The sequence below is a fragment of the Oncorhynchus gorbuscha genome, linkage group LG18 (genome assembly GCF_021184085.1).
Source record: "Oncorhynchus gorbuscha isolate QuinsamMale2020 ecotype Even-year linkage group LG18, OgorEven_v1.0, whole genome shotgun sequence".
NCBI classification, from domain to species: Eukaryota; Metazoa; Chordata; class Actinopteri; order Salmoniformes; family Salmonidae; genus Oncorhynchus; species Oncorhynchus gorbuscha.
Window position 1 is genome coordinate 83,017,686 of NC_060190.1, and position 7,500 is coordinate 83,025,185.

A 7,500-nucleotide genomic window follows, 5' to 3' on the forward strand; every position below is an offset into this window, starting at 1 on the left:
AAATAACTCAGTTCTTAACGTAAAGACTTAAAACTCAGGATTCTGTAAAGGCATACCCCAATCATGATATGAGTTTATTTATAGCTTCCTGTGCCAACCGGAAGTGCCTTTAATGGTGTCACAGTGGCAGTTTCCATGGGTTAAAAAGGTCAGATCTTTTCAAAACTTCATATGTGTGACTAGGTAACCCTCATGAACTGTAAATCAGTCATTTCTCCCAACAGATGTCAAAGAAAATCTCTCACTCGCACACACAGCAAGGATGGAGTGAAAAGTGCGGTTCTCAAAGACACAGAGAGCAGGCAATGGCATAAACATAATAATCTCTAGGCCGTGCCGAGTTCAACGAGATATCCCGCTTGACCGTAGCTCGCTCGGTCTAAGCACAGCGACCATTAGAAAATTAGGCCCAAAATGAAGCCTGCCCCACAACGTCATTTGCTTTTGGGTGACAGTGAGAGAACCGTTAGGGTGAGAAGCACAATGCGACCTCAGGTACGTTCCTAAGGTCCTTCCGATCCGTGCAAGCCTAACGTTGACCGTGTGGCATTAACCCTTAATAGTTAAAAGAAGGTGTTTACTTCAAAGAGTTTGCATTGACTTCTCTCCCCATAGGAATACATTGCCTTTACCCCTAAATTCAACCTGAAGTCTATATGGGTTATGAATGCCGTATGAACCTGTCTTTGGTAACAGTCCATCAGGCCAGTATGAGGTCTACCTGTGTTGATTCTAAGCTTCCTGGACCAACCGGAAGTGGTTAAAATCACCCTAAAAGTGTTTTTCCATTACCTGCCTGCAGTTTGATAGACATAGTGCATTCAACCCTGTGTAAATCAGTCAATTCTTAACGTAAGGACTTAAAACTCAGGATTCTGTAAAAGCATAGCCCAGTGAGGATATGTGTTGACTTATAGCTTCCTGTGGCAACCAGAAGTGCCTTAATTGGTGTCTCAGGGGCTGTTTCGAGGGGTTAAAAAGTCAGATCTGTCCAAAACTTCATATGTGTGATTAGGCAACCCCCATGAACTGTAAATCAGTCATTTTTCCCATAAAATTTCAAAGGGAAACTAAATCACACAGACACACAACTTGGAAGGAGGGACGTATTGGGGTTTGTAGAGACAGACAGTGCCTCCAATAGTTAGCTTTGTTCGAGCTAAAAAAGAACCGTCAGACCTAGAGTTCCAAAACTTTAGAAACCTGTTCTAGACCTCGGGTCGATAGTGCGTGGTGAGTTAGGTGGCTCTAGAAGGTTCTCGGACCGAGAAATAGCCTCGTACATTTGCAATGACTTCAATTCATTTTGACCATTACGAAAATGGCGACATTTAGAAAAGTCTCAGAGACACAAGACTAGGTGCATTGAAACCGGCTCGGCCCATAGAGACGGACCCCAACGTTTCGGTCCGATAGCTCATTCAAGGACCCCATAGCAAGGCATGGAAAAAAGTGGATTTTCAGCACCAATTAGGGTTTTACTCGGGCACCGAAGGACCTATCGAGCCGAAACTCGGGATTCGGGGTCGCCTCACATAGGCCTTCACATTATGTCCGAACTGGACCCGCAGCTAGAACGTAACTATGTGTTTTATGTTTTTATTATGTTTTAAACTAAAGGCGCTGTGAATTATGGGCCTGCTCTGACATATATGATAGTTGGCTTCTAAATGAGTTGGAAAAAGTGGGTTTGGTGTCAATTGGTATCAGTTTGGTGTCAAAATGACATCTAATTGACTGATGGACACTGACTTGCTACTTGACTTTTGTACATTTGCAATATGTTTAAACGGAGAGGGACCATCACCAAAATGGCATTCTGAAATCAACACAAAAATGGCATCACCATAGTCTCCAGACTGTGCCGAGTTCAACGAGACGCCCCGCTTGACCGTAGCTCGCTCTGAGTGCAGTGACATTGAAAAAAAGCAGAACCAAAATGAAACCTGGCCCTCAATGTCATTTGCTTTTGGGTGACAGTGAGAGAACCGTTAGGGTGAGAAGCACAATTCGACCTCGGGTATGTTCCTAAGGTCCTTCCGATCCGTGCAAGCCTAACGTTGACCGTGTGGCATTAACCCTTAATAGTTAAAAGAAGGTGTTTACTTCAAAGAGTTTGCATTGACTTCTCTCCCCGTAGCCTGTCAACTATGTGTCTGTCTATCCCTGTTCTCTCCTCTCTGCACAGACCATACAAACGCTCCACACCGCTTGATTAGTGTAGTGTGGCCGCTGGCCCAGTACTGTAGGTCTCAATCTGGTGGTCCCTGGCGCACGACCCACGTGGAGTTCCAGGTCTCCTAAACAGTAGCCTCTGGAACTGCCTGCAGATCTGCGGCCAACAAGGCAGAGTTCATCTCAGCCTATGCCTCCCTCCAGTCCCTCGACTTCTTGGCACTGACGGAAACATGGATCACCACAGACAACACTGCTACTCCTACTGCTCTCTCTTCGTCCGCCCACGTGTTCTCGCACACCCCGAGAGCTTCTGGTCAGCGGGGTGGTGGCACCGGGATCCTCATCTCTCCCAAGTGGTCATTCTCTCTTTCTCCCCTTACCCATCTGTCTATCGCCTCCTTTGAATTCCATGCTGTCACAGTTACCAGCCCTTTCAAGCTTAACATCCTTATCATTTATCGCCCTCCAGGTTCCCTCTGAGAATTCATCAATGAGCTTGATGCCTTGATAAGCTCCTTTCCTGAGGACGGCTCACCTCTCACAGTTCTGGGCGACTTTAACCTCCCCACGTCTACCTTTGACTCATTCCTCTCTGCCTCCTTCTTTCCACTCCTCTCCTCTTTTGACCTCACCCTCTCACCTTCCCCCCTACTCACAAGGCAGGCAATAAGCTCAACCTCATCTTTACTAGATGCTGTTCTTCCACTAACCTCATTGCAACTCCCCTCCAAGTCTCCGACCACTACCTTGTATCCTTTTCCCTCTCGCTCTCATCCAACACCTCCCACACTCAAGGACCCCATAGCAAAGCCCCTACTCCGATGGTATCGCGCCGTCCCAACCTTCGCTCTCTCTCCCCGCTACTCTCTCCTCTTCCATCCTATCATCTCTTCCCTCTGCTCAAACCTTCTCCAACCTATCTCCTGATTCTGCCTCCTCAACCCTCCTCTCCTCCCTCTCTGCATCCTTTGACTCTCTATGTCCCCTATCCTCCAGGCTGGCTCGGTCCTCCCCTCCCGCTCCGTGGCTCGATGACTCATTGCGAGCTCACAGAACAGGGCTCCGGGCAGCCGAGCGGAAATGGAGGAAAACTCGCCTCCCTGCGGACCTGGCATCCTTTCACTCCCTCCTCTCTACATTTTCCTCCTCTGTCTCTGCTGCTAAAGCCACTTTCTACCACTCTAAATTCCAAGCATCTGCCTCTCACCCTAGGAAGCTCTTTGCCACCTTCTCTTCCCTCCTGAATCCTCCTCCCCCTCCCCCCCTCCTCCCTCTCTGCAGATGACTTCGTCAACCATTTTGAAAAGAAGGTCGACGACATCCGATCCTCGTTTGCTAAGACAAACGACACCGCTGGTTCTGCTCACACTGCCCTACCCTGTGCTCTGACCTCTTTCTCCCCTCTCTCTCCAGATGAAATCTCGCGTCTTGTGACGGCCGGCCGCCCAACAACCTGCCCGCTTGACCCTATCCCCTCCTCTCTTCTCCAGACCATTTCCGGAGACCTTCACCCTTACCTCACCTCGCTCATCAACTCATCCCTGACCGCTGGCTACGTCCCTTCCGTCTTCAAGAGAGCGAGAGTTGCACCCCTTCTAACCCTAACCCTAACCTACACTCGATCCCTCCGATGTCAACAATTACAGACCAGTATCCCTTCTTTCTTTTCTCTCCAAAACTCTTGAACATGCCGTCCTTGGCCAGCTCTCCCGCTATCTCTCTCTGAATGACCTTCTTGATCCAAATCAGTCAGGTTTCAAGACTAGTCATTCAACTGAGACTGCTCTCCTCTGTATCACGGAGGCGCTCCGCACTGCTAAAGCTAACTCTCTCTCCTCTGCTCTCATCCTTCTAGATCTATCGGCTGCCTTCGATACTGTGAACCATCAGATCCTCCTCTCCACCCTCTCCGAGTTGGGCATCTCCGGCGCGGCCCACGCTTGGATTGCGTCCTACCTGACAGGTCGCTCCTACCAGGTGGCGTGGCGAGAATCTGTCTCCTCACCACGCGATCTCACCACTGGTGTCCCCCAGGGCTCTGTTCTAGGCCCTCTCCTATTCTCGCTATACACCAAGTCACTTGGCTCTGTCATAACCTCACATGGTCTCTCCTATCATTGCTATGCAGACGACACACAATTAATCTTCTCCTTTCCCCCTTCTGATGACCAGGTGGCGAATCGCATCTCTGCATATCTGGCAGACATATCAGTGTGGATGACGGATCACCACCTCAAGCTGAACCTCGGCAAGACGGAGCTGCTCTTCCTCCCGGGGAAGGACTGCCCGTTCCATGATCTCGCCATCACGGTTGACAACTCCATTGTGTCCTCCTCCCAGAGCGCTAAGAACCTTGGCGTGATCCTGGACAACACCCTGTCGTTCTCAACCAACATCAAGGCGGTGGCCCGTTCCTGTAGGTTCATGCTCTACAACATCCGCAGAGTACGACCCTGCCTCACACAGGAAGCGGCGCAGGTCCTAATCCAGGCACTTGTCATCTCCTGTCTGGATTACTGCAACTCGCTGTTGGCTGGGCTCCCTGCCTGTGCCATTAAACCCCTTCAACTCATCCAGAACGCCGCAGCCCGTCTGGTGTTCAACCTTCCCAAGTTCTCTCACGTCACCCCGCTCCTCCGTTCTCTCCACTGGCTTCCAGTTGAAGCTCGCATCTGCTACAAGACCATGGTGCTTGCCTACGGAGCTGTGAGGGGAACAGCACCTCAGTACCTCCAGGCTCTGATCAGGCCCTACACCCAAACAAGGGCACTGCGTTCATCCACCTCTGGCCTGCTCGCCTCCCTACCACTGAGGAAATACAGCTCCCGCTCAGCCCAGTCAAAACTGTTCGCTGCTCTGGCCCCCCAATGGTGGAACAAACTCCCTCACGACGCCAGGACAGCGGAGTCAATCACCACCTTCCAGAGACACCTGAAACCCCACCTCTTTAAGGAATACCTAGGATAGGATAAGTAATCCCTCTCACCCCCACCCCTTTAAGATTTAGATGCACTATTGTAAAGTGACTGTTCCACTCGATGTCAGAAGGTGAATGCACCAATTTGTAAGTCGCTCTGGACAAGAGCGTCTGCTAAATGACTTAAATGTAAAATGTAAATAGGAATACATTGCCCGCACCCCTAAATTCAACCTGAAGTCTATATGGGTTATGAATGCCGTATGAACCTGTCTTTGGTAACAGTCCATCAGGCCAGTATGAGGTCTACCTGTGTTGATTCTAAGCTTCCTGGACCAACCGGAAGTGGTTAAAATCACCCTAAAAGTGTTTTCCATTACCTGCCTGCAGTTTGATAGACATAGTGCATTCAACCCTGTGTAAATCAGTCAATTCTTAACGTAAGGACTTAAAACTCAGGATTCTGTAACAGCATACGCCAGTGAGGATATGTGTTGACTTATAGCTTCCTGTGGCAACCAGAAGTGCCTTAATTGGTGTCTCAGGTGCTGTTTCGAGGGGTTAAAAAGTCAGATCTGTCCAAAACTTCATATGTGTGATTAGGCAACCCCCATGAACTGTAAATCAGTCATTTTTCCCATAAAATTTCGAAGGAAAACTAAATCACACAGACACACAACTTGGAAGGAGGGACGTATTGGGGTTTGTAGAGACAGACAGTGCCTCCAATAGTTAGCTTTGTTCGAGCTAAAAAAGAACCGTCAGACCTAGAGTTCCAAAACTTTAGAAACCTGTTCTAGACCTCGGGTCGATAGTGCGTGGTGAGTTAGGTGGCTCTAGAAGGTTCTCGGACCGAGAAATAGCCTTGTACATTTGCAATGACTTCAATTCATTTTGACCATTACGAAAATGGCGACATTTAGAAAAGTCTCAGAGACACAAGACTAGGTGCATTGAAACCGGCTCGGCCCATAGAGACGGACCCCAAACGGTCCGATAGCTCATTCAAGGACCCCATAGCAAGGCATTGAAAAAATGGATTTTCAGCACCAATGTAGGGTTTTACTCGGGCACCGAAGGACCTATCGAGCCGAAACTTGGGATTCGGGGTCGCCTCACATAGGTCTTCACATAATGTCCGACCTGGACCCGCAGCTAGAACGTAACTTGTGTTTTACGTTTTTATTATGTTTTAAACTAATGGCGCTGTGAATTATGGGCCTGCTCTGACATATGTGATAGTTGGCTTCTAAATGAGTTGGAAAAAGTGGGTTTGTGTCAATTGGTATCAGTTTGGTGTCAGAATGACATCTAATTGACTGGTGGACACTTACTTGCTAGTTGACTTTTGTACATTAGCAATATGTTTAAACGGAGAGGGACCATCAAAGACACAGCCCAGCACTGTTCGCTGCTCTGGCCCCCCAAAATATCATTCTGAAATCAACACAAAAATGGCATCACCATAGTCTCCAGACTGTGCAGAGTTCAACGAGATGCCCCGCTTGACCGTAGCTCGCTCTGAGTGCAGCGACCTTGAAAAAAAGAAGGCCCAAAATGAAGCCTGGCCCCACAACGTCATTTGCTTTTGGGTGACAGTGAGAGAACCGTTAGGGTGAGAAGCACAATTCGACCTCAGGTATGTTCCTAAGGTCCTTCCGATCTGTGCAAGCCTAACCTTGACCGTGTGGCATTAACCCTTAATAGTTAAAAGAAGGTGTTTACTTCAAAGAGTTTGCATTGACTTCTCTCCCCATAGGAATACATTGCCTGCACCCCTAAATTCAACCTCAAGCCTATATGGGTTATGAATGCCGTATGAACCTGTCTTTGGTAACAGTCCATCAGGCCAGTATGAGGTCAACCTGTGTTGATTCTAAGCTTCCTGGACCAACCGGAAGTGGTTAAAATCACCCTAAAAGTGTTTTTCCATTACCTGCCTGCAGTTTGAAAGACATAGTGCATTCAACCCTGTGTAAATCAGTCAATTCTTAACGTAAGGACTTAAAACTTAGGATTCTGTAAAAGCATACCCCAGTGAGGATATGTGTTGACTTATAGCTTCCTGTGCCAACTGGAAGTGCCATAATTGGTGTCTCTTGGGCTGTTTCGAGGGGTTAAAAAGTCAGATCTTTCCAAAACTTCATATGTGTGATTAGACAACCCCCATGAACTGTAAATCAGTCATTTTTCCCATAAAATTTCAAAGGAAAACTAAATCACACATACACACAGCTTGGAAGTAGGGACGTATTGGGGTTTGTAGAGACATACACTGCCTGCATTAGTTAACCTTATTGGAACTTTTAAAGAACCGTCAGACCTAGAGTTCCGAAACTTTAGAATCCCGTTCTAGACCTCAGGTCGATAGTGCGTGGTGAGTTATGTGGCTCTAGACGGTTCTC

General features: G+C 48.1%; 1 long non-coding RNA gene across 1 annotated transcript in view; it reads right to left on the reverse strand.

The window, feature by feature from the left end:
* LOC124003740 overlaps nucleotides 1–7,500 on the reverse strand; it is a 12,376-nt gene that overhangs the window by 1,852 nt on the left and 3,024 nt on the right. The gene's annotated exons all lie outside the window — the stretch shown is intronic.